This window comes from Cherax quadricarinatus, chromosome 37, assembly GCF_038502225.1.
Source record: "Cherax quadricarinatus isolate ZL_2023a chromosome 37, ASM3850222v1, whole genome shotgun sequence".
In the NCBI taxonomy this organism is placed as follows: Eukaryota; Metazoa; Arthropoda; class Malacostraca; order Decapoda; family Parastacidae; genus Cherax; species Cherax quadricarinatus.
This window is the reverse complement of record NC_091328.1, coordinates 14,082,293-14,108,687: the sequence shown is the minus strand read 5'-3', so window position 1 is coordinate 14,108,687 and position 26,395 is coordinate 14,082,293.

The window sequence follows — 26,395 nt, the reverse complement described above, 5'->3', positions numbered from 1 at the left end:
ACCCGATGAGTTGTTTTCAAGGGTACTTAAGGAATGCAAGATGGAGCTTAGTCAGCCATTAACGAGTGTATTCAATGCGTCCATCCTTACCAGTGTTGTGCCAGAGTTGTGGAAGATGGCTAATGTGATTCCTATATTCAAATCAGGGGATAAGTCCACTCCTTCAAATTACCGTCCAATAAGCCTGACATCTATAGTGGGCAAGTTATTAGAATCAATTATAGCTGACATTATCAGAAGTCACCTTGAAGAGCATAACTTGATAAATGAATCTCAGCATGGATTCACGAGAGGTCGTTCCTGCCTGACAAACTTACTGACGTTCTTCAATAGAACATTTGAGGCAGTTGACAGTAATAAGGAATATGATATTGTTTGTAATAAAGTTGGTAGAATTACCGACAATATGTAAAGTAAAAGGACACAAGTGCAACTAATGTGACATTTATTGTGGCAACGTTTCGCTCTCCAGGAGCTTTATCAAGCCATTACAAACAATACATGGACACAGAGGGTATATAAATGCTCAGAGTGAGGTGAATACTAGTGAGGTACCATTTCGATGTTCACTAGTGGTAGTAGTAGTAGTAGTGGTAGTGACAAAAGTAATACAATATGGTAGAGCAATTAATTCGTACATGAGTAAAAGGATATAAAAGCTATTACTTGGGTAACATAAAAATAGGTTGGACAAATATAAACTGGAATGAGGCAGCTTGTTTCAGTGTTCACTCTCTGTGGTTTGTGTAGTATAACAGGAGAGACTATGTGATGGCAGGGTTTACTGTTTTCAGGAGGATTCTTGCTAAGACTTCGGAGATGGTGAAGCTGCCGTTGTTTTGTTTAATTGTATTCGAAACAGCGATCAGTGCTGATTCAAGGCACTTGCGTGTGCGGAAATTAGTTTCTTTTATCACTAATTGGGCGTCTCTGAATTTCATAAGATGATTGGTGGAATTTCGGTGTTGTACACAGGCGTTGTTTAAGTTGTCGTTCCTACATGCGTATGTGTGTTCATTGAGGCGGGTGTCAAGGTTTCTTGCTGTTTCACCTACGTAGATCTTGTCACAGCCTCCACAGGGTATAGTGTAAACTCCTGCATTGACTGGTTCGTGGTGCTTGGGTTTTGTCCTGGTTAGATCCTTTATTGAAGTGGTAGAAGCGATGGCGACTCTGGTGTTAGCTTGTGAAAGTACTTTTGAGACGTTTAGTGCAACCTGGCTGTTGGGAAGAATTATAACTTTGTTGGGAGCGGTGTTGATGCGTGGAGAATTGATGATCTGAAGAGCTCTTTTCTTGCAGTCTTTGATGAAAAAAGAAGGAAATTGTAACTCAGTGAATGTTTGGTGAATGTAAGTACATTCCTCGTCAAGAAACTCAGGACTACAAATTCGGTATGCTCTTAGGAAAAACCCGATGATGATGCCTCTTTTGGTCTTGGTATCTTGACTGGAATAGAAGTGTGTGAGATCATTTTTATTGGTGGGTTTCCGATAAACTTGAAATCTTAGGTTGTTGTCTACTTTGTGAAAGAGGACGTCGAGGAAAGGTAGCTTGTCATTGGACTCTTCTTCTAGTGTAAACTGAATCGCTGGTTCAACTGCGTTGAGCCTTGCCTGAAGATCCCGTACATCAAAACGTTTTGGAGTTATTACGAGGACATCGTCCACGTAACGTAACCAAGTGACGCTTGAAGGGATGATGTTGGCGAAGTGTTCGGACTCTAGGTGTTCCATGTATAAGTTGAACATCAAAATGGTATACAATACCGACAGGTTGTTAGGTAAGACACTTATGCAACAGTTAAACAACTTTATTCCGAAACGTTTCGCCTACACAGTAGGCTTCTTCAGTCGAATATAGAAAGTAGGCAGGAACAGTAGAGATGTGAAGACGATGTAATCAGTCCATCACCCTTAAAGTCGTAGAATTTGAGGTTGTCAGTCCCTCGGCCTGGAGAAGTTCAGTTCCATAGTCAGGAACTATCTGTAGTTCCTGACTATGGAACTGAACTTCTCCAGGCCGAGGGACTGACAACCTCAAATTCTACGACTTTAAGGGTGATGGACTGATTACATCGTCTTCACATCTCTACTGTTCCTGCCTACTTTCTATATTCGACTGAAGAAGCCTACTGTGTAGGCGAAACGTTTCGGAATAAAGTTGTCTAACTGTTGCATAAGTGTCTTACCTAACAACCACATGTATAAGTTGGCTAGGACGGCACTTATTGGGGACCCCATTCCCATGCCGTAGGTTTGTTTGTAGAGCTTGTTATTGAAGGAAAAACATGTAAAGTAAAAGGACACAAGTGCAACTAATGTGACATTTATTGTGGCAACGTTTCGCTCTCCAGGAGCTTTATCAAGCCGTAATGGCTTGATAAAGCTCCTGGAGAGCGAAACGTTGCCACAATAAATGTCACATTAGTTGCACTTGTGTCCTTTTACTTTACATATTGTCGGTAATTCTACCAACTTTATTGAAGGAAAAACAGTTGAAGTTAACACAGAGTTCAATCAAGTCAACAAAATCTCCGGGAGGTAAAGGAAGATTAAGGTGAACATGCAGATTAAGGTCCTGGTTGACTTTACGTCGTAGAACCTCGATGGCTTTTTTGGTAGGTACTTTTGTGAAGAGGGAAGTCACATCCAAACTGCTTAGTTTCTTGTACGGATGGAGAGGTTACGGATGCGGTTGAGAAGGTCGCCTGAGTGTTTAAGATGAGCGGGGCTGATGGACAACAACCTAAGATTTCAAGTTTATCGGAAACCCACCAATAAAAATGATCTCACACACTTCTATTCCAGTCAAGATACCAAGACCAAAAGAGGCATCATCATCGGGTTTTTCCTAAGAGCATACCGAATTTGTAGTCCTGAGTTTCTTGACGAGGAATGTACTTACATTCACCAAACATTCACTGAGTTACAATTTCCTTCTTTTTTCATCAAAGACTGCAAGAAAAGAGCTCTTCAGATCATCAATTCTCCACGCATCAACACCGCTCCCAACAAAGTTATAATTCTTCCCAACAGCCAGGTTGCACTAAACGTCTCAAAAGTACTTTCACAAGCTAACACCAGAGTCGCCATCGCTTCTACCACTTCAATAAAGGATCTAACCAGGACAAAACCCAAGCACCACGAACCAGTCAATGCAGGAGTTTACACTATACCCTGTGGAGGCTGTGACAAGGTCTACGTAGGTGAAACAGCAAGAAACCTTGACACCCGCCTCAATGAACACATATACGCATGTAGGAACGACAACTTAAACAACGCCTGTGTACAACACCGAAATTCCACCAATCATCTTATGAAATTCAGAGACGCCCAATTAGTGATAAAAGAAACTAATTTCCGCACACGCAAGTGCCTTGAATCAGCACTGATCGCTGTTTCGAATACAATTAAACAAAACAACGGCAGCTTCACCATCTCCGAAGTCTTAGCAAGAATCCTCCTGAAAACAGTAAACCCTGCCATCACATAGTCTCTCCTGTTATACTACACAAAGCACAGAGAGTGAACACTGAAACAAGCTGCCTCATTCCAGTTTATATTTGTCCAACCTATTTTTTATGTTACCCAAGTAATAGCTTTTATATCCTTTTACTCATGTACGAATTAATTGCTCTACCATATTGTATTACTTTTGTCACTACCACTACTACTACTACTACTACTACCACTAGTGAACATCGAAATGGTACCTCACTAGTATTCACCTCACTCTGAGCCTTTATATACCCTCTGTGTCCATGTATTGTTTGTAATGGCTTGATAAAGCTCCTGGAGAGCGAAACGTTGCCACAATAAATGTCACATTAGTTGCACTTGTGTCCTCTTACTTTACATGATATTGTTTATTTGGATTTTAGTAAAGCCTTCGACAGAGTACCTCACAAGAGACTCTTAAGAAAAGTGGCAGTTCATGGTATAGGAGGTAAAGTTCTAGCATGGATTGAGGCATGGCTTACCAATAGAAAGCAGAGAGTTACCATTAATGGAGTGAAATCTGAATGGGGATTAGTCACTAGTGGCGTTCCACAAGGATCAGTTTTAGGCCCTCTCTTGTTCATAATTTACATTAATGACCTTGATGAAGGGATTACTAGTGACATGAGTAAGTTTGCTGATGATACAAAGATAGGCCGTATAATTCACTCTGAGGAGGATATCAATGAACTCCAGGACGATTTGAACAAATTAATGTCTTGGTCTGAGAAATGGCAGATGAAGTTTAATGTGGATAAGTGTAAGGTACTTGCCCTTGGTAATGAAAATAACCCTCGAAGCTATAATCTAGGTGAAGTAGAGCTTGGTCATACAGAATGTGAAAAAGACTTGGGAGTCATGGTAAGCAGAAATCTAAAGCCAAGACAGCAGTGCCTCAGTGTGCGCAACAAGGCCAACAGATTACTTGGATTTATCTCAAGAAGTATAAGTAACAGAAGTCCAAAAGTTATTTTGCAGCTCTATACATCACTAGTGAGGCCCCATTTAGATTATGCTGCTCAGTTTTGGTCCCCTTGATGATGATAAATTAGACACATGTGCAACTCTTGGGTATCTTTATTGAGGAAACGTTTCGCCACACAGTGGCTTCATCAGTCCATACATAGGAGAAACTTGAAGAACAGGAGGAGAATGAGGATGAGAATGAGAATGAGGTCCCCTTACTACAGGATGGACATAGACTCATTAGAGAACATACAGAGAAGAATGACTAAAATGATTTACTGTGTAAGGAACCTCCCGTATGAAGATAGACTTAAAGCCTTAAATCTCCACTCTCTGGAGAGGCGTAGAATGAGGGGAGATATCATTGAAGTGTATAAGTGGATGACGGGCATAAACAAGGGAGACATTAATAAAGTACTGAGGGTGTCGAACCAGGTAAGAACCAGGAATAATGGATTTAAGTTGGATAAATTTAGATTTAGAAAGGACATAGGTAAGTACTGGTTTTCTAACAGAGTTGTAGATGCGTGGAACAGTCTTCCCAGTGGGGTGATAGAGGCTAGGACCTTGGGTAGCTTTAAGAAGAGACTGGACAAATATATGAGTGGGAGGGGCTGGGTTTGATTGGTGTTGGGGGGTGCTGGAGTTGTTTCTTGAGTAGCTCTAGGTAGTTGTCGTTTTAATGAGGACCTGCCTCGTATGGGTCAGTAGGCCTTCTGCAGTGTTCCTACATTCTTATGTTCTTATGTTCTTCAGTAGCTCTAGGTAGTTGTCGTTTTGAACATTAAAATGGTATAAAATACCGACAGGTTGTTAGGTAAGACACATATGCAACAGTTAGTTATCTTTATTATGAAACGTTTCGCCTACACAGTAGGCTTCTTCAGTCAAGTACAGAAAAGTTGATAGAAACAGAAGATACTTGAAGACGATGTAATCAGTCCATCACCCTTAAAGTTTTGAGGTGGTCAGTCCCTCAGTCTGGAGAAGAGCATTGTTCCATAGTATGAAACAATATGGAGAAGAAGTGACAGGACGGAGCTTTTATAGCGCCAAGAGGTGAGACGTAGGCCACTAGGAGAGGTAAGAACTCAGATGTTGAGAGGTCAGGTCCCTCTCAAATCCAGCCCCTCTCACTAGTGGAAGTTGTCGAAGTTGATTGCAGGTCTGTACCAAGATACCCTTGTGTTGCAGTGTCTGACAGATTGAACATTAAAATGGTATAAAATACCGACAGGTTGTTAGGTAAGACACATATGCAACAGTTAGTTATCTTTATTATGAAACGTTTCGCCTACACAGTAGGCTTCTTCAGTCAAGTACAGAAAAGTTGATAGAAGCAGAAGATACTTGAAGACGATGTAATCAGTCCATCACCCTTAAAGTTTTGAGGTGGTCAGTCCCTCAGTCTGGAGAAGAGCATTGTTCCATAGTATGAAACAATATGGAGAAGAAGTGACAGGACGGAGCTTTTATAGCGCCAAGAGGTGAGACGTAGGCCACTAGGAGAGGTAAGAACTCAGATGTTGAGAGGTCAGGTCCCTCTCAAATCCAGCCCCTCTCACTAGTGGAAGTTGTCGAAGTTGATTGCAGGTCTGTACCAAGATACCCTTGTGTTGCAGTGTCTGACAGATTGAACATTAAAATGGTATAAAATACCGACAGGTTGTTAGGTAAGACACATATGCAACAGTTAGTTATCTTTATTATGAAACGTTTCGCCTACACAGTAGGCTTCTTCAGTCAAGTACAGAAAAGTTGATAGAAGCAGAAGATACTTGAAGACGATGTAATCAGTACCCTTGGTACAGACCTGCAATCAACTTCGACAACTTCCACTAGTGAGAGGGGCTGGATTTGAGAGGGACCTGACCTCTCAACATCTGAGTTCTTACCTCTCCTAGTGGCCTACGTCTCACCTCTTGGCGCTATAAAAGCTCCGTCCTGTCACTTCTTCTCCATATTGTTTCATACTATGGAACAATGCTCTTCTCCAGACTGAGGGACTGACCACCTCAAAACTTTAAGGGTGATGGACTGATTACATCGTCTTCAAGTATCTTCTGCTTCTATCAACTTTTCTGTACTTGACTGAAGAAGCCTACTGTGTAGGCGAAACGTTTCATAATAAAGATAACTAACTGTTGCATATGTGTCTTACCTAACAGTTGTCGTTTTGATGAGGACCTGCCTCGTATGGGCCAGTAGGCCTTCTGCAGTGTTCCTACATTCTTATGTTCTTATGTTCTTATTGCTGCTAGTCCTGTCTTGGCGGGAAATTTTCAGCACGTTGTTTACATCCCCTTTATTTATTCCTGTTTTCCATTTATACACTTCGATCATATCCCCCCTAATTCTACGCCTTCTAGAGAGTGCAGATTTAGGGCCCTTAGTCTATCCTCATAGGGAAGGTTTCTGATACATGGGATCAACTTTGTCATCCTCCTCTGTTGTTAGGTAAGACACATATGCAACAGTTAGGTATCTTTATTTCGAAACGTTTCGCCTACACAGTAGGCTTCTTCAGTCGAGTACAGAAAAGTTGATAGAAGCAGAAGAGACTTGAAGAAGATGTAATCAGTCCATCACCCTTAAAGTTTTGAGGTGGTCAGTCCCTCAGTCTGGAGAAGAGCATTGTTCCGTAGTCTGAAACAATATGGAGTAGAAGTGACAGGATGGAGCCTTATATAGCGCCAGGAGGTGAGACGTAGGTCACTAGTAGAACGCACATGTTGGGAGGTCAGGTCCCTCTCAAATCCAGCCGTTCTCACTAGTAGAGGTAGTCGAAGTTGATTTCAGGTCTGTACCAAGATACCCTTGTGATGGACTGATTACATCGTCTTCAAGTCTCTTCTGCTTCTATCAACTTTTCTGTACTCGACTGAAGAAGCCTACTGTGTAGGCGAAACGTTTCGAAAAAAAGATACCTAACTGTTGCATATGTGTCTTACCTAACAACCTGTCGGTATTTTATACCATTTTAATGTTCAATCAAGGAAACATGTCCTTGTGATGAATGGTTTGAAAAACCGACAAGTTAAAGATTGAGACGCTTATGCAACATATGGGAATCTTTATTCAGGAAACGTTTCGCCACACAGTGGCTTCATCAGTCCAATACAAAGCAGGTGTAAGGAGAGTAGGAGTTTGAGGTAATCAGTCCCTCAGCCTGGAATCGATGTGTTCAGTCCATCAATCTAGTATAATGTACAGCATAGGGCCGTAGACGTGGCTTATATACTGTAGTCAGGTGAGGCGAAGCAGGAGGTTGCGGGGTCATAGTGGTACCATCCACTAGTCGAAGTAAGTCTTCGTCCAACATATGGGAATCTTTATTCCCATATGTTGGACGAAGACCTACTTCGACTAGTGGATGGTACCACTATTTCTACCCTTGCTGGGAATCGAACCCGGACCCTCACCGTGTGAAGCGAGAGCTTTTGCCACCAGGCCACGGGCCACCGTGGCCTGGAGTTCAATCCCCGCCCGTGGTATCGTTTGTTTGCAATCGTATCATTGCGATTTCGTGAGTCATGAAGTTGAAATGTGTCATCCTGAGCTGGAAGACTTCTGTAGGGTAATGAGGATATCGTCAAGTATTCCAGCAAGAGTTCATCAGCTACAGCAGCTTCAAAAGTTGCGTCTCCGCATAACTGGAGTTACTATCACTTGAAACTTGTTATCTCCCGGGACAGTATATCTCACAAGTGTCGATGTACGGTGGGGAGATGGGACGGTAGCCGCAAGATCTGGTCTATTATGGCAAACACTTTTTATTATGATAAATTAGACACATGTGCAACTCTTGGATATCTTTACTGAGGAAACGTTTCGCCACACAATGGCTTCATCAGTCCATACAAAGGAGAATCGTGAAGAGCAGGGGGAGAATGAGGTAATCAGTCCCTCAACCTTGAGTCGATGTGGTCAGTCCATCAGTCTTGAATAGAATGCAGCATATGAGCGGAGAAGTGCCTTATATACCGTAGGCAGGAGAGGTGCAGCAGTCGTAGGTGGTGTTACATTTGTCCATGTGGAAATAGGTCGTGCCCAAGGGTTAGGCAAGCGAAGAATTCCCAAGTATTAAGATCCCAAGAAGTTGCAGTGTCTGACAGGAATGTAGATGAATGGTTCAGAGAACCGACATGTTGATAAATTAGACACATAGAGAGATGCCCTCTGAATGTCACATACAAGGCTATAAATTATTCCACACTGACAGGGTCAACAGGAAAGGTGGTGGAGTAGCGATGTATGTCAGAGACAATTTAAATTGTTGTGTTAGACAAGATATTAAATTAGAAGCGTCAGCCACTGAATCTGTTTGGTTACAGCTTCTCGAGGGCTGAGAAAAACTAATTTTGGGTGTGATTTACAGGGCCCCAAATCTTGATAGGGAGTGCAGTAAACTTCTATGGGACGAAATTCGTAAGGCATCTACATACGAAAATGTTGTGCTAATGGGAGATTTCAACTATAGACAGATTGACTGGAGCAATTTGACAGGAAATTTAGAGTCAGGTGACTTTCTTGATACTATCCAGGATTGTTTTTTAAAACAGTTTGTGACAGAGCCAACTAGGGGAAATAACCTCCTTGACTTGGTTCTTGCCAGTAGGGAAACACTAATTAATAATCTTGAGGTTAATGATGAGCTTGGGGAAAGTGATCACAAATCACTCAGTTTTAATATATCATGGAATTCCCCTAATAATGGCAATCAAGTCTCCGTCCCTGACTTTCGCTTGGCTGATTTCATAGGACTGAAAAATTACTTAGGTGGGCTGAACTGGAATGACCTGACTAAGGGTCAGGTAGGTGGTGATGGTTGCCGATATGATGCTTTCCAGGGCATAGTTCTAGCTGCTCAGTCAAATTATGTTCCAAATAGGGAAATTAGATCAAACAAAAATGATCCTAAATGGATGAACAATAGATTAAAATATCTGATTGGTCAAAAGAGAGGCATATATAGGCAAATCAAAAGAGGAGAGGGGCAATTGAGAAATCGATATATTCAGTTAAAGAGAGAAATAAAAAAGGGAATTAGAAAAGCAAAAAGAGATTATGAGGTTAAAGTTGCAAGAGAATCGAAGACTAACCCAAAAGGATTCTTTCAGGTATACAGAAGTAAGATCAGGGACAAGATAGGCCCACTCAAAAGTTCCTCGGGTCAGCTCACTGACAGTGATAAGGAAATGTGTAGAATTTTTAACACATACTTCCTCTCAGTTTTTACACAGGAGGATACCAGCGATATTCCAGTAATGATAAATTATGTAGAACAGGACGATAATAAACTGTGCACTATTAGGGTCACAAGTGACATGGTCCTTAGGCAAATAGATAAATTAAAACCTAACAAATCCCCAGGCCCTGATGAACTGTATGCAAGGGTTCTAAAGGAATGTAAAGAGGAGCTTAGCACACCTTTGGCTAATCTTTTCAACATATCACTACAAACTGGCATGGTGCCAGATAAGTGGAAAATGGCAAATGTGATACCTATTTTCAAAACAGGTGACAGGTCCTTAGCTTCGAACTACAGACCAATAAGCCTTACCTCCATAGTGGGAAAATTTATGGAATCAATAATTGCCGAGGCAGTTCGTAGCCACCTTGAAAAGCATAAATTAATCAACGAATCTCAGCATGGTTTTACAAAGGGGCGTTCCTGCCTTACGAATTTATTAACTTTTTTCACTAAGGTATTTGAGGAGGTAGATCATGGTAATGAATATGATAGTGTATATGGACTTCAGTAAGGCTTTTGACAGGGTCCCACATCAGAGACTATTGAGGAAAATTAAAGCACATGGAATAGGAGGAGAGATTTTTTCCTGGATAGAGGCATGGTTGACAAATAGGCAGCAGAGAGTTTGCATAAATGGGGAGAAATCAGAGTGGGGAAGCGTCACGAGCGGTGTTCCACAGGGGTCAGTGTTGGGCCCCCTGCTGTTCACAATCTACATAAACGACATAGATGAGGGCATAAAGAGCGACATCGGCAAGTTTGCCGATGACACCAAAATAGGCCGTCGAATTCATTCTGACGAGGACATTCGAGCACTCCAGGAAGATTTGAATAGACTGATGCAGTGGTCGGAGAAGTGGCAGATGCAGTTTAATATAGACAAATGCAAAGTTCTAAATGTTGGACAGGACAATAACCATGCCACATATAAACTAAATAATGTAGATCTTAATATTACGGATTGCGAAAAAGATTTAGGAGTTCTGGTTAGCAGTAATCTGAAACCAAGACAACAGTGCATAAGTGTTCGCAATAAAGCTAATAGAATCCTTGGCTTCATATCAAGAAGCATAAATAATAGGAGTCCTCAGGTTGTTCTTCAACTCTATACATCCTTGGTTAGGCCTCATTTAGATTATGCTGCACAGTTTTGGTCACCGTATTACAGAATGGATATAAATTCTCTGGAAAATGTACAAAGGAGGATGACAAAGTTGATCCCATGTATCAGAAACCTTCCCTATGAGGATAGACTAAGGGCCCTGAAACTGCACTCTCTAGAAAGACGTAGAATTAGGGGGGATATGATTGAGGTGTATAAATGGAAGACAGGAATAAATAAAGGGGATGTAAATAGTGTGCTGAAAATATCTAGCCTAGACAGGACTCGCAGCAATGGTTTTAAGTTGGAAAAATTCAGATTCAGGATGGATATAGGAAAGTACTGGTTTGGTAATAGAGTTGTGGATGAGTGGAACAAACTCCCAAGTACCGTTATAGAGGCCAGAACGTTGTGTAGCTTTAAAAATAGGTTGGATAAATACATGAGTAGATGTGGGTGGGTGTGAGTTAGACCTGATAGCTTGTGCTACCAGGTCGGTTGCCGTGTTCCTCCCTTAAGTCAATGTGAGCTGACCTGACTAGGTTGGGTGCATTGGCTTAAGCCGGTAGGAGACTTGGACCTGCCTCGCATGGGCCAGTAGGCCTTCTGCAGTGTTCCATCGTTCTTATGTTCTTATGTGCAACTCTTGGGTATCTTTCGTGAGGAAACGTTTCACCATACAGTGGCTTCATCAGTCCATCAAGATTGATGGACTGACCCTCAAGGTTGAGGAACTGATTACCTCATTCTCCTCCTGCTCTTCACGTTTCTCCTTTGTATTGACTGATGAAGCCACTGTGGCGAAACGTTTCCTCAATAAAGATACCCAAGAGTTGCACATGTGTCTAATTTATCAACATGTCGGTTCTCTGAACCATTCATCTACACTTTTTATTATATTAACCATGGCAATATGAGCAATAGAACCTGCCACTGAGTATATTCTCTTGTTTTGTTCGATAGTGTCAGTTAAATGAATACTGGCTGCTTCCAGAATCCTGCGTTTTTTCTTCCTGATCCAACTGTTGTGATGCTCCATAGTCCATGATGCGTGAGTGTAGACTGCAGTGAACGACGCACTCCTTGTTGACATTGTCCTTCTTGCAAGTATATTGGTGAACTGACAAAATGGTTTGGTGATACTGTCAAGATGTGGAAAAAAAAAACACGTACAGTTCAGGTCAATTATTATAGGAAACAATTTGTGGAGAACCTTTTTTTCTAATAAATATCCTGAAGTGAACATAAGTATCTTTTTCCGCAAGCATATTGGTGTTCCTGTAGGCGAGTCTGAAAGTCATGCCCTGTCTCACCGATGTCGCTTTTATTACATCCTCCGCACAGAATGCTGTAGTCCTCTGCAACAGTGGTACTCTTCTGTCTGGGAGGGTTGGCGTTGCTTTTTATGGTTTTCCTGGTTACGACAGCAATGTCCATGTTGGCCTTACGGAAGATGGAGGCGATAGTGGAGGCAACCTGTCTTGTGGGAAGGAAGACGACGATCAATGTTTCTCCACCAGTGGTGTGGAGCAAGACTTTTTCTTTTTTCAGAGTGGATGATGTGTAGTGGAAACTTAAGGGCAGTGCAGGTGTCCTCGCAGAATTTTTATTCCTCTTCAAGAAATTCGTTACAAACCCTGAGGGTGCGGAGAAAAAAAAAGAAACATACGATGATTCTCGTTTCGTCCTGGGGTCGTGGCGAGAAAAAATAGTGTATCGTGGTATCTTTATTGTTGGAAATTTTTATGAACTTTGTGTTCTAGGTTATCTGGGAAGGTTTTCTTCCTTGATGATGAGGTCGTCAAGAAAGGGTAACGAATAATCTTTGTCTTCCCAATAGAGTAAACTTCTGAACATTAAAATGGTATAAAATACCGACAGATTGTTAGGTAAGACACATATGCAACAGTTAGGTATCTTTATTTTGAAACGTTTCGCCTACACAGTAGGCTTCTTCAGTCGAGTACAGAAAAGTTGATAGAAGCAGAAGATACTTGAAGACGATGTAATCAGTCCATCACCCTTAACTGTTGCATATGTGTCTTACCTAACAATCTGTCGGTATTTTATACCATTTTAATGTTCATTCTGTCAGACACTGCAACACAAGGGTATCTTGGTACAGACCATCTACTTCGACAACCTCTACTAGTGAGAACGGCTGGGTTTGAGAGGGACCTGCCCTCCCAAATCAACCTACGTCTCACCTCCTGGCACTATATAAGGCCCGATTCTGTCACTTCAACTTCATATTGTTTCAGACAACGGAACAATGCTCTTCTCCAGACTGAGGGACTGACCACCTCAAAACTTTAAGGGTGATGGACTGATTACATCGTCTTCAAGTATCTTCTGCTTCTATCAACTTTTCTGTACTCGACTGAAGAAGCCTACTGTGTAGGCGAAACGTTTCAAAATAAAGATACCTAACTGTTGCATATGTGTCTTACCTAACAACAGAGTAAACTTCTAAGTTGATTGTGTGCTGATATTGGTGGTGATTAAAGCGTCTAGGATCAATTACCAAGATGTCATCAACATAAATCAGCCTTGTAATTCTGGGTGGGTTGATGCTCTCTCTCATCCCCAGGGGTATGAGGTAAAACTTGCGAACTCTTGAGCCTGACCTCAGGGTGGTTAAGTGCCTAATAAGTCGGTATATATCTGATCCAGTCCTCCTGGACCAGAAGTCTCTACACAGATGGTGTTTTATCATTTCTTCTCATATTAAGTATATAGACATATATATATATATATATATATATATATATATATATATATATATATATATATATATATATATATATATATATATATATATATATATATATATAATATATAGGATGGGGTCCACCTTTGGTGTAAATTGTGGGACCCATAGCCTCGGAGAAGTGGATAAAAAGGCTTCAAGAAAGAATATTTGGATTTCTTTATATATATATATATATATATATATATATATATATATATATATATATATATATATATATATATATATATATATATATATAATGTAAAGAACATAAAGGCACAATACCATGACTGGAACACACAAATAACCCGCAGATTGGAAAAGCTTACGAGGACTTTTCGGTCCGACTTGCACGATTTACAAACACAAAGTATGAGTTGGTAAATGGTCCAAGTCGGTCCCGAAAAACTTTTCATATAAATTTGAATATATAAAAGGTATCTTGTACAAGTCAGTATTCAAATTAAATTCAGATGAGATAGACTATTCCATCTTAGTTGTTCCAAGTCAATGCAGAGAGCTCCTTCTATAGTATGCGGGTTATTTGTGTATTTAATATATTTTTACCCTCTCCTTTCTCTTCTTCCTACTCTTTATCCTCCTCCTCTTTCTCCTGCGATATCTTCTCCAGGTCTTCCTCTTTACACACGCGCTTCTCTTCCCTTTCAAAGTTGACTTTAAAACAACAATTCATTTAAGTTTGAAAATCTAAAACGCCTGAAAAGTCAGAAAACAAAAATTGTGTGAAAACACAAGAGAAGAGAGATAGGAAGTTGTGTGACGCTGGGGACTGCGATATCTAGCTGTGTGACGCTGGGGACTGCGATATCTAGCTGTGTGACGCTGGGGACTGCGATATCTAGCTGTGTGACTCTGGGGACTGCGATATCTAGCTGTGTGACGCTGGGGACTGTGATATCTAGCTTTGTGATGCTGGGGACTGTGATATCTAGCTGTGTGACGCTGGGGACTGCGATATCTAGCTGTGTGACGCTGGGGACTGCGATATCTTGATGTGTGACGCTGGGGACTGCCATATCTAGCTGTGTGACGCTGCGGTCTGTGATATTTAGCTGTGTGACGCTGCGGACTGTGATATCTAGCTGTGTGACGCTGGGGACTGTGACATCTAGCTGTGTGACGTATGACGTTAGGAACTGTGATATCTAGCTGTGTGACGTGTGCGATACCAGGGTTCTTGATACCAGGAATTGGAACCACCGTGGACCAAGCCTGTCTGTATTTTTTCCTCTGATGCGATAGCTTGACGCTAGTGCGATAGCTGGACTCGGGTACGATAGCTGGGTTCTGGTACAATAGCTGGACTCTGGTACGATAGCTGGATTGGTACAGCATATGAAAAGCGGGAAACTGGAACAAATAATAACTGAATGCAATATGTAAATGTATGTAAAGAACATGTCGCTCGCTGTGTAGGCTTTCCCAAGGCTTGAAATAGCTTGTAAACCGAGGGGAAACAACCTGATTTATCAAGAAATTCGTGCAATATTTAATCTTACCTGTATGACATGTCGACAGGTGTGCACAACAGACTCGCATGTAACTTATGGAAACTTTAATTATGATACGTTTCGCTCACTAGGAGCAAGACAACGTTGTACTCATGCGCTGGAAGAACGCTTAAGTGATCTACCACGACAGGGTTAGACGCCTCCGTACTCACCTATTTGTGGTTGCAGGTGCCGATTCATAGCTCGTGGCCCCGCCTCTTCTCTGGTCGCTGCTAGGTGTTGTAGCATCCTTGATTGCTACTCCCAACACCAGTAGAACGAACTAAGTTTATTATGTCCTTATATTGATAAAACCACTGATTCGCGAAACGTCTGCAAATGAAGATACCCATATGTTGCGTATGTGTCTAATTCCTCTTCTTAACTTTTGTTTAGGTACAGGTGAACATAAGTACAATTATATGTAAATTATGTGTAAATTTCCTAGGATAAACCCCCCCCAATAAAAAAAAATGTAGGAGAATCAAGTCAGACAAAGAGCTGACGAGTATATCAGCCCAACACGTCTGGCAGGTATACTTGGAGTAAACCTGGAGAGGGTTTCGGGGGCCAACGCCCCCGCGGCCCGGTCTGAGACCATGTCATATGGGGTTCGAAACGTGGATGGGGTAAGAACACTCACGTAGGCTGGTTGGTACGTATAATTATAACGGAAAGTATGGGAAGCACCACCAGCCGCCCTGCCTCTCTCTGCTCTCTATCTCAGACTGACCCACCAGTGCCTAGGGGATGAGCGGCGTTCAAAAACATGCTATGGTCAGCAGCAACGTGAGTAACAGTCAGTGATTCACACGTTGGTAGTGAGTCATCTACTGATAACTGATTACTGGTAACTGGTACTACTAAGACCCAGGCCTCAGTAGGCCCGCTGCAGTGTTCCTTGATTCTTATATTGTTATGCTCACCTGACAGTCACCCGTGTCTGGTAGTCTGTTATGTGGATAACGACACTAATGTACAGTTCAGGACATTAAAGGAAACGTTTCGCCACGAGTGGCTTTTTCAGTCCTAATGAAGAAGCCTAGGACTGAAGAAGCAACTCGTGGAGAAACGTTTCCTGTAATAATTGTCCTTAACTATACATTAGTGTCTTTCCACATCTTGTCGGTATCATCATGCCATATTATATATGTATATATATATATGTATGTATGTATGTATGTATGTCGTGCCGAATATGTAAAACTGGTCAGTTAGCAAGAACTCATTTAAAATTAAGTCCTTTCTAAAATTTTCTCTTATACGTTTGAAGATATATTTTTTTCATTAATGTTGATGTAAAAATTTATAATTTTGCACCAAAAGGAACTTAGAAAACTTACCTAACCTTATTATAACAAGCGCAATTTATTTTAGCCTAACCCAACTAAATATATTTTAGATTTGTTTACAATAATTTAATACTAAACAAACACAGTGAAATATATTTTTTTCGTTAGGTTCAGAATGATTTTGGCGAAATTACTGCATACACAAATTTTCACTTGTCCTAAATGGCAAGATGAACTTTGCTATTTAAGCCAAGATCGCAAGTTCTGCCTATTGGGCACGACATATATTTTTTTTTTATTTATTATCACACTGGCCGATTCCCACCAAGGCAGGGTGGCCCGAAAAAGAAAAACTTTCACCATCATTCACTCCATCACTGTCTTGCCAGAAGGGTGCTTTACACTACAGTTTTTAAACTGCAACATTAACACCCCTCCTTCAGAGTGCAGGCACTGTACTTCCCATCTCCAGGACTCAAGTCCGGCCTGCCGGTTTCCCTGAATCCCTTCATAAATGTTACTTTGCTCACACTCCAACAGCACGTCAAGTATTAAAAACCATTTGTCTCCATTCACTCCTATCAAACACGCTCACGCATGCCTGCTGGAAGTCCAAGCCCCTCGCACACAAAACCTCCTTTACCCCCTCCCTCCAACCCTTCCTAGGCCGACCCCTACCCCGCCTTCCTTCCACTACAGACTGATACACTCTTGAAGTCATTCTGTTTCGCTCCATTCTCTCTACATGTCCGAACCACCTCAACAACCCTTCCTCAGCCCTCTGGGCAACAGTTTTGGTAATCCCGCACCTCCTCCTAACTTCCAAACTACGAATTCTCTGCATTATATTCACACCACACATTGCCCTCAGACATGACATCTCCACTGCCTCCAGCCTTCTCCTCGCTGCAACATTCATCACCCACGCTTCACACCCATATAAGAGCGTTGGTAAAACTATACTCTCATACATTCCCCTCTTTGCCTCCAAGGACAAAGTTCTTTGTCTCCACAGACTCCTAAGTGCACCACTCACTCTTTTTCCCTCATCAATTCTATGATTCACCTCATCTTTCATAGACCCATCCGCTGACACGTCCACTCCCAAATATCTGAATACGTTCACCTCCTCCATACTCTCTCCCTCCAATCTGATATTCAATCTTTCATCACCTAATCTTTTTGTTATCCTCATAACCTTACTCTTTCCTGTATTCACCTTTAATTTTCTTCTTTTGCACACCCTACCAAATTCATCCACCAATCTCTGCAACTTCTCTTCAGAATCTCCCAAGAGCACAGTGTCATCAGCAAAGAGCAGCTGTGACAACTCCCACTTTGTGTGTGATTCTTTATCTTTTAACTCCACGCCTCTTGCCAAGACCCTCGCATTTACTTCTCTTACAACCCCATCTATAAATATATTAAACAACCACGACATATATATATATATAATATATATATATATATATATATATATATATATATATATATATATATATATATATATATATATATATATATATATATATATATATATTACAGTGGTCCCTCGCTTTTCGTAGTTCTCGGCAATCGTAAATTTCGCCAATCATAGGGGTATTTTTGTATAAACATGGACTCGCTTTTCATAGGTTGACTCGCGAATAGTAGTTCGTCCAGGACGCTTACGCACGGTGTGAGCAGGGAAGGCCTCCCTACCCAGCCAGTCTAGCATTGTTTACCAGTGAGTGAAGGTCCCCTCAAGTGCTCTTACGAAATATTTCATAATATTCCACTCATTTTAGTGCTTGCAAGTACTAAATAAGCTACCATGGCTCCAAAGAAAGCTCCTAGTGCCAAGCCTGTGGTAAAGAAGGTGAGAAATATGTACAGTGACAAAGTCTTGTACCATTTTAGGGAAGTGTTAAAGAGACGCCAGAAACAGAGCTCTCTCCACAGTTACTTTGCGAGACAGGACTAGAGTGACTCTCAAGGTGGTCCTAGTGGCATTAAGAAACAGAGAAGAGAAGCAACCCCAGAGAAGCAATTGGTACCTGAGGTGTTGCTGGAAGGGGATTCCCCTTCCAAACTGTAAACAATCCAATCTCTCTCCTCCTCCAGTCTCCCATACACTAAGAACAACCTCCAATAAAGGTAAGTGTTATGCTGTTAATGTTTCATTCATCATTTCCCAGTGTATTGTTTATGTACTACATGTATATTTCATGTAAAAAAATTTTTGTTTTAATACTTCTGAGTGTCAGAAACGGATTAATTACGAAAAACGAGGGACCACTGTATATAGTATATATATATATATATATATATATATATATATATATATATATATATATATATATATATATATATATACACACACACACATGTACTGTATATGCCATCTTTGTATCAACAATGTATCTCTTAAATCTTCTGTACCATATTATGTAATAAAATATACCCATTAGTAAAAAAGAATGAAAAGATGGGGTGGTAGGGGAAGTGGAATATTCAAACGATTTCAGGAAGAAATCCAAATATTCTTCCTTTTCTTCCTTGAAGCCTTTTTATCCACTTCTCCAAGGCTATGGGTCCTACAATTTACACCAGAGGTAGACCCCATCCCATATATATATATATATATATATTATATATAATATATATAATCTAGGTAGTAGGTTGGTAGACAGCAACCACCCAGGGAGGTACTACCGTCCTGCCAAGTGAGTGTAAAACGGAATCCTGTAATTATTTTACATGATGGTAGGATTGCTGGTGTCTTTTGTCTGTCTCATAAACATGCAAGATTTCAGGTATGTCTTGCTACTTCTACTTACACATAGGTCACACTACACATACATGATACATGTACAAGCATATATATACACACCCCTCTGGGTTTTCTGCTATTTTCTTCCTAGTTCTTGTTCTTGTTTATTTCCTCTTATCTCCATGGGGAAGTGGAACAGAATTCTTCCTCCGTAAGCCATGCGTGTTGTAAGAAGCGACTAAAATGCCGGGAGCAAGGGGCTAGTAACCCCTTCTCCTGTATAAATTACTAAATTTGAAAAGAGAAACTTTTGTTTTTCTTTTTGGGCCACTCTGCCTCGATGGGATACGGCTGGTTTGTTGAAAGAAAGAATATATATATATATATATATATATATATATATATATATATATATATATATATATATATATATATATATATATATATATATATAGACAAACTTGCTAAGACAAAGGGTTAGTTCCACTGGAACGTTCAACTTTAACGTGGTTTAATTTCTTGTATCTATATTGAGGGATTAACAATAAATGAGTTAGTCAAAAATTCATTTGAAATTGCTAAATTATTCATTTTCAAGGTTCAGATTTTGTTATCCAGCTTTGATGTTGAGATTTTATTTACAAGTATTTCGTTAAGAGAGAGAACAGTTGTTTGCATCAACAGTCAGTCTGTCGACACACATACAGTTATTGGCTTTAAAAAAAAAAAAACTTGGCAGACAAAGCTAATTTTTTTCAGTGATAAGTTTTATTCACAAGTTGGAGATGCGACGGGCTCTCCTTCAGGTCCGCTGTATAGCCCTTGTGGCTTAGCGCTTCTTTTTTGATTATAATAATAATCTCCTTCAGGTCCAACTTTGTTGAATATAATGTTTGAGTTTTGAGATCTGACTTGATGCTTGACGAAGTGACTCTTAAACCTGTTGTGTAGAGAAGACATGTTGACACATTCTTGCTCTTTAATGATTCTTCTCGCGTAATTTAGATGACACATTCTTTGTTGATGATACATTCTTGCTCTTTAATGATACTACTCTTGTAGATTTGTTTAAGAATTATTTGAATTCAAAACACAAAAATCTTATCTTTTACCGTAGCGAAAGAAACTAAGAAAAGATATGTTAATGTTCATTTGGTTAATAACAGTACTCGTGTTAATTGCAGTTTAAACTTAAGCCACATATATTAGCTTGGGTTTGAACTTCATCTTTTGTGTCTACAATGTTTAAAGAAAATGCTGTAAAGACTTTAATTAATAGATGCTATTATGTTCAACTTGGTCGGTGTTTAATATGGAAATAATATTCTTGACTAAGTTCTTTTTCCTGTGGAAGATTTATCCACTTTCATTATAATGAGAAAAACACGTGTGTAACACCAGGAATATTTATTAACGAAATCTTTCGCCTGCACTGCAGCCTTCATCAGTCGAATAAAGCTGTGAATTTCCTGGAGACATCAGCCAAGTGGTGAGATAGTTTGATGTAAACAAGTCCCTCATTCTTGGTGCAAGATGATCAGTCTCTCAACCTGTAACAGAAGCAGGTGAGGTGTAGCAGCATGGAGGTGAGGTCACAGGTGACTTGGATCCACTGATGGAAGAAGGGCATGCAACACCATAGTATCTTCGTACTCGGAATGTCTTCAGCAACCCTCGTTCACCTGTCAGTAAAATAGGTACCTGGGTGTTAGTTGACTGGTGTGGGTCACACCCTGGGACAAAATTTATATAATTTTCCCGAAAAGCTCTGCCTAAGAAGAGGCTTTCTATATAATGTCATTGATGTCAGCTAGGCCTATATACCTTGTACATGTACTTGCAGAAATATTATTATAACCTACTTCTACTAGTGAGCCCAAATCACCTGTGACCTCATTTCCAAGCTCACTTTACTGTATATAAGGTTCTGGCTACTTGCTTCTTCAGGCTGAGAGACCCGATCATCAGACATCATGGATGGTGGACTCGTTACATGAAACTCTCTTCCACTAACCCCGATGTCTCCAGGAGTGTGATGCAACTCTCTAGTCTATTGATGAAGCTTGCAGCACAGGCGAAACGTTTCATCAGTAGAGATTCCTTATCCACATGTCTCTTTTATCAACTTGTAAATCATTTATAAGATATTCATTATTTAAAAATGAAATTTGAGCTCCCCGTTACTTTGCTTAAATTTCATTCCTTCCTTTTCCCAAGCTTGATGCTTCTTCATGAATGTAACAACTGTATTAAACGATTGAATATTGGAAGAATATTATTTAAGTCCTGAATGTATTTGTGTTTATAACATCAAAGAACAATATGTTCCAGTGTTGCATCAGTCTGTGGATAAAGAAACAATGATCTATTTGTGCATCTCTACCCATGTGTATCATGCCTTTATTTCACATGCAGTAGGAAGAGGAGTGCAGAGAGAGGAAGAGGAGATGGAGGGTATTGAGAGAGAGAGAGAGAGAGAGAGAGAGAGAGAGAGAGAGAGAGAGAGAGAGAGAGAGAGAGCTTCAGACTCCGTGAGATTAATATCATTCTGTAAAGTAGTTCACCAGTTTACCAGCAATTACAAGACGCAGAAAATAATACTGAAGTTTGGAGGGTTTAATATAGCAACTTGGTGGTGAGGTGGATGACTCAAGATTATTTACTTCACCAGTAAGCACTGTGGTAAGGCAGTGGTCGCTGCTGCCGTGGTCCGCTCTAGCATCATGGGCTGCCACCTTCACATGTCCTGCACAAGAGTCCTGCAGCGCCCTCTCCGTAGTGTCGGAACCACTGAACGGCTCATCTTATGACACAGACCTATGTCAAGTGATTTCCCTGACGAATAAACTACAAGAACATAAATATCTAATCAGTACATCATCAAGAGCTTGCAATGTTGCAGAAATGACTAGGAAGTCTAGGTAGACACGTTGAAGGGAACTACTCTAGCTAGAATGGTTTCTAGCTAGAGTCGTTCCCTTGAACGTATTTACCTGGATTTCCTACTCATTTCTGCAACATTGTAAGCTCTTGATGTGTTGATTGCAACACGAAAGACGTAGAGGTGGAAACGTCGGACGTGTTTCCTTACACCGGATGTCCATGTTCACCCATCAGTAAGATGGGTATCTGGGTGTTAGTCGACTGGTGTGGGTCACATCCTGGGACAAAAACTGACCTAATTTGCCCGAAATGCTCTCAATGACAAGGGACTTTCTATATAGTAATATGTTATTGATGTCAGCTAGGCCTGTATACCTTGTACATGTACTTGTAGTAAATTTATTATTATTATTATTATTATTATTGTTATTAAACTCCCCCCCCTCTTCAAGGGGGGCTCCTTGGCGTGGTGAAGAGGCTCTTGGTCTGAGGAATTTGACCTATCGGTCTTCTTCCTCAGACCGAACCTAATTACCCCCCAATCTCCCGTCCCCTATCCCATCCTCCCCATCCTCCCCTTTTTCCATTCCTCCTCCTCCCCACCCCTCCCTTTTGCCCTTCCTCTTTTTGGTCTTTGGGATTTCTCCCACAGGCGCGCTAGTTCCTAGGTAGGGGAAAGGACACCGGGGTCCATCCCATTCCGTTGAGGTTCTTGGCGGTGGCATAGTTTGCCGTGGAATCTGGATCGCCTGGGGATGTCCCGATCCCTCTCCGGTATCCTGGAGTAGCTTTGGGTGTCTTTCGGGCGATGGGTGTGTCTCTGGAAGCCACCTTTCAGATTCTGGGGGTGGTGACCGAAGGAGGTATGCTTTGTGGCAGATATCCGGCCACCCTCTCTTTTGTCCACCGAGGTAGCTCAGCAGATGTGAGGTTGCTATCCCAGATTGCTGGTTTACTGGCATGAAGGGTAGGGTATGGCACGGGTTCCATGCTGCATCTGTGCTACTAGCGTTGCTAAGGTCCTCTTGGATGCGGAGGGAGATTTCCGGCCCTTTCATTCCTCCTGGGAACTATTCCTCCCCGCTCCCCCCTTTTTTTATTCTTTTTTTTTTCTTAAAAACAAAAAGCAAAGGAGTAACCTAACCATGGAGAACCCAATCCATGAACCCACTACCCCCGGGCCCCTTCTTGATACCGCACCCCATTCTGACCCTGCCTTGTGTTTAGACCACTCTTTGGACACTCCTGATGCCCCTGTACCTCTTGCTGGTGCTGTTTCCTCACCCGCTTCAGGTACCGGGGCTTCGACTGACTCCTTCGATTTGTCTGAACTCCGCTCTCCTTTGACTATGCTTCCAGCTTCTCCTTCTACGGTACGGCAATTTTTGAATCGCCCGCCCATTTCACGCCGAACCAACTCCGGTCCTGCTCCTAAACGCCAACGTCAATCTTCTGATGATGCTCCTTCGTTACCTTCCCATTCTACTCGGAAAAGACCGACACGTCAAGCACTCCCTCTCCACGCTCAGTTTCGGACCACACAATGGACTAAATTCTTTACTTTAAGACCGACTTCTTCTTCTGCCTACCTTTCTGACCATAGTATTGGCAAAGCACTCCTGCGTCATATTGGTAGAGATATTTCATTTCATGCTCTCAAGAGCGGTACGCGCATCGTCACTGTCCAGAATGCTACCCAAGCTCATGATCTTTCTCTCCTTTCGAATATCGATACTACTCCTATCACTATTGAAAAACATCTTTCTCTCAATTCTTGTAGTGGTGTTGTCACTCTGCCCCATACCATAGTCCAACAGAATTTCCAGTCATGTGGCAATGACATTCTTGAACAGCTGGAACTCCAGGATCTCCCAATCCTCAAAGTAGACACTTATGTCCTTCCTGCCTGGGGGCGGAGACGTTACCCTTGCAATGTGGCTCGTTTAACTTTTGACAGCCGAGAACTCCCGTCCTCTGTATTTGTCGTGGGACATCGGTTACAAGTTCGAAAGGTGATACCTACACCGCAACAGTGTAGAAATTGCTGGCGTTTTGGTCACCCAGTGAAATATTGCAGATCTATGGCCGAATGCCCAGTCTGTGGTGCCAACGACCATTCTAATACATCTTGCAGTCAACCTCCATCTTGCCTTAATTGTAATGAAGCTCACCCTTCGTACTCCCGCCGTTGCCAAGTCTACTTAAATGAACGTGAAATCCGTTGCCTCAAAGAGGCAGAAGGTCTCCCTTATGCTATGGCAGTTACTTGTCTCTGCCTCCAAGGGAGACTACCCCGTGTTTCTTATTCTCGTGTTTCCAAACATCCCCCCACTTCTGGGGTCCCATCTTCTGCAGCCTCCTCTGTTGTTACCCCTCCCATAGCCACTCCGGCATCTAATCCTTTTGCTGTCCTTGACTCTGACGTCCCGACTACAACTCAGTCTGTTCTCACAACTTCGCGTCCTTCCTCACAAGCCCCAGTATCGACAAGACCTCATACGACACCTAATACCAATCGCCCCTCTACTTCTTAGAAGTCCAAAAAATCCACATTACTCAAATCTTCTTTGCCCCTTCCTTCCCTTCTTCCACCTCCACACTTTACCTTTCCAGTCTCTGTACCTAGTTCTTCCCCTCTCTCTGGCTCTATTACAAGTGTGGAGATTCACCCTCCTCCTCGTACTATGCCTCCCACCCCTGTCCCCTTCCAAGTTTCTCCCTCTTCTGCCACCTCCCAGGTTTCTGCCTCTTCTGTCCCCCCCACACTTCATCTCCAGTCCCTTACACTCTTCCCTCCCCCTCTACTTTGGTACAGTCCATTACTGTCCCAATCTTTACTCACCCTCCTCCTTCTATCTCCAATATGGTCTCCCATACATCTTTGAATTCAGAAACACTTGAAGCCATTTCAGAATATATTGCAGAGACTAAACCTTCAATGGACACTGATTCACTTCCTGTTCCTTCTCTTCCCTGTCCTCCATCTTCACAACCCCATTCTTCGCAACGCTCCGTTCCTTCGCTGCTTGAACGTCTTCCAATGCCACCACACATTGACTTTTCTAACCCCTCTAGTCCGTAGGTGCCTTTACCTACAGATTCCTGGTATTTTCTTCATCGCCAATCATGGCCTATTTACAGTGGAATATCCGCGGCCTCAGGGGTAATCGGGGTGAGCTTCAGATGTTGCTTTCCAGGTTTTCCCCTGTTGGTGCTTGCTTACAAGAACCAAAATTACACTCGGCTGTTTTCCAACCTATCTCAGGCTATAATTTATTGTATTCTTCGGATCCTTTCTTAGATGGGACCTTTAATGAAAGTGCCCTTCTTCTATGCAATGATATTCCGTACTGTCAACTATTTGTCCATACCTCGCTGCATTACACTGCAGCCCGTATCCACTTGAATAAGTGGTTTACAATATGTTCTTTATATCTCTCTCCTTCTTGAGCATTTTCTATCCCAGACTTTGCCTTTCTTGTTTCATCCTTACCACCACCACTTCTGTTACTTGATTTTAATGCCCACCATTTCCTCTGGGGGGGGGGTCTCATTGTGACTCACGTGGCGTCCAGTTGGAGGCTTTTCTCGCCTCTCACCCCCTCCATGTTTTAAATACGGGTACTCCCACCCATTTTGATCCTCGTACTCATACTCTCTCTTGCATCGATCTATCAGTCTGCTCTTCCTCCACTGCACTAGACTTCACCTGGTCTGTTCTACCTGACTTACATGACAGCAATCATTTTCCAATCATTCTTGCTTCTCCTTCCTATTCACCACCTTTCCGTAGCCCTCGCTGGCAATTTGATCGGGCAAATTGGGATCTTTACTCACACCTCACTGCTTTTAGTGAGGTTCCTTCTTCATCCTCCATTGATGAGCTCCTACACCTCTTCTCGACGTCAGTTTATACCGCAGCTTCTCATTCTATACCCCAAACCTCAGGCAGGCATTCTCAGAAGTGCGTGCCTTGGTGGTCTCCTGCTTGTGCTCGTGCAGTACGTTTGAAACGCGCTGCATGGGGCAGGTACCAGTACAATAGAACTGCTGAGAGACTTCTTGATTTTAAGCAGAAGCGTGCGATGGCTCGCCGTGTCATCCGTGAAGCTAAACGCACTTGTTGGCGAGACTATGTTTCCACCATCACCTCTGCTTCTTCTATGAGTGCAGTCTGGAAAAAAGTGAGGAAATTGAGTGGTAAATACTCTCCTGACCCGGCTCCTGTTCTATGGGTTGCTGGTGTTGATGTAGCAAACCCTCTCGACGTTGCCATTGAACTTGGCACACATCTGGTCCATATTTCCCGGGGGCTCCATCTATGCCCCTCGTTTCTTTCCTCAAAGTCTGCCAGAGAGTTAGTACCCTTGGACTTTTCTTCTC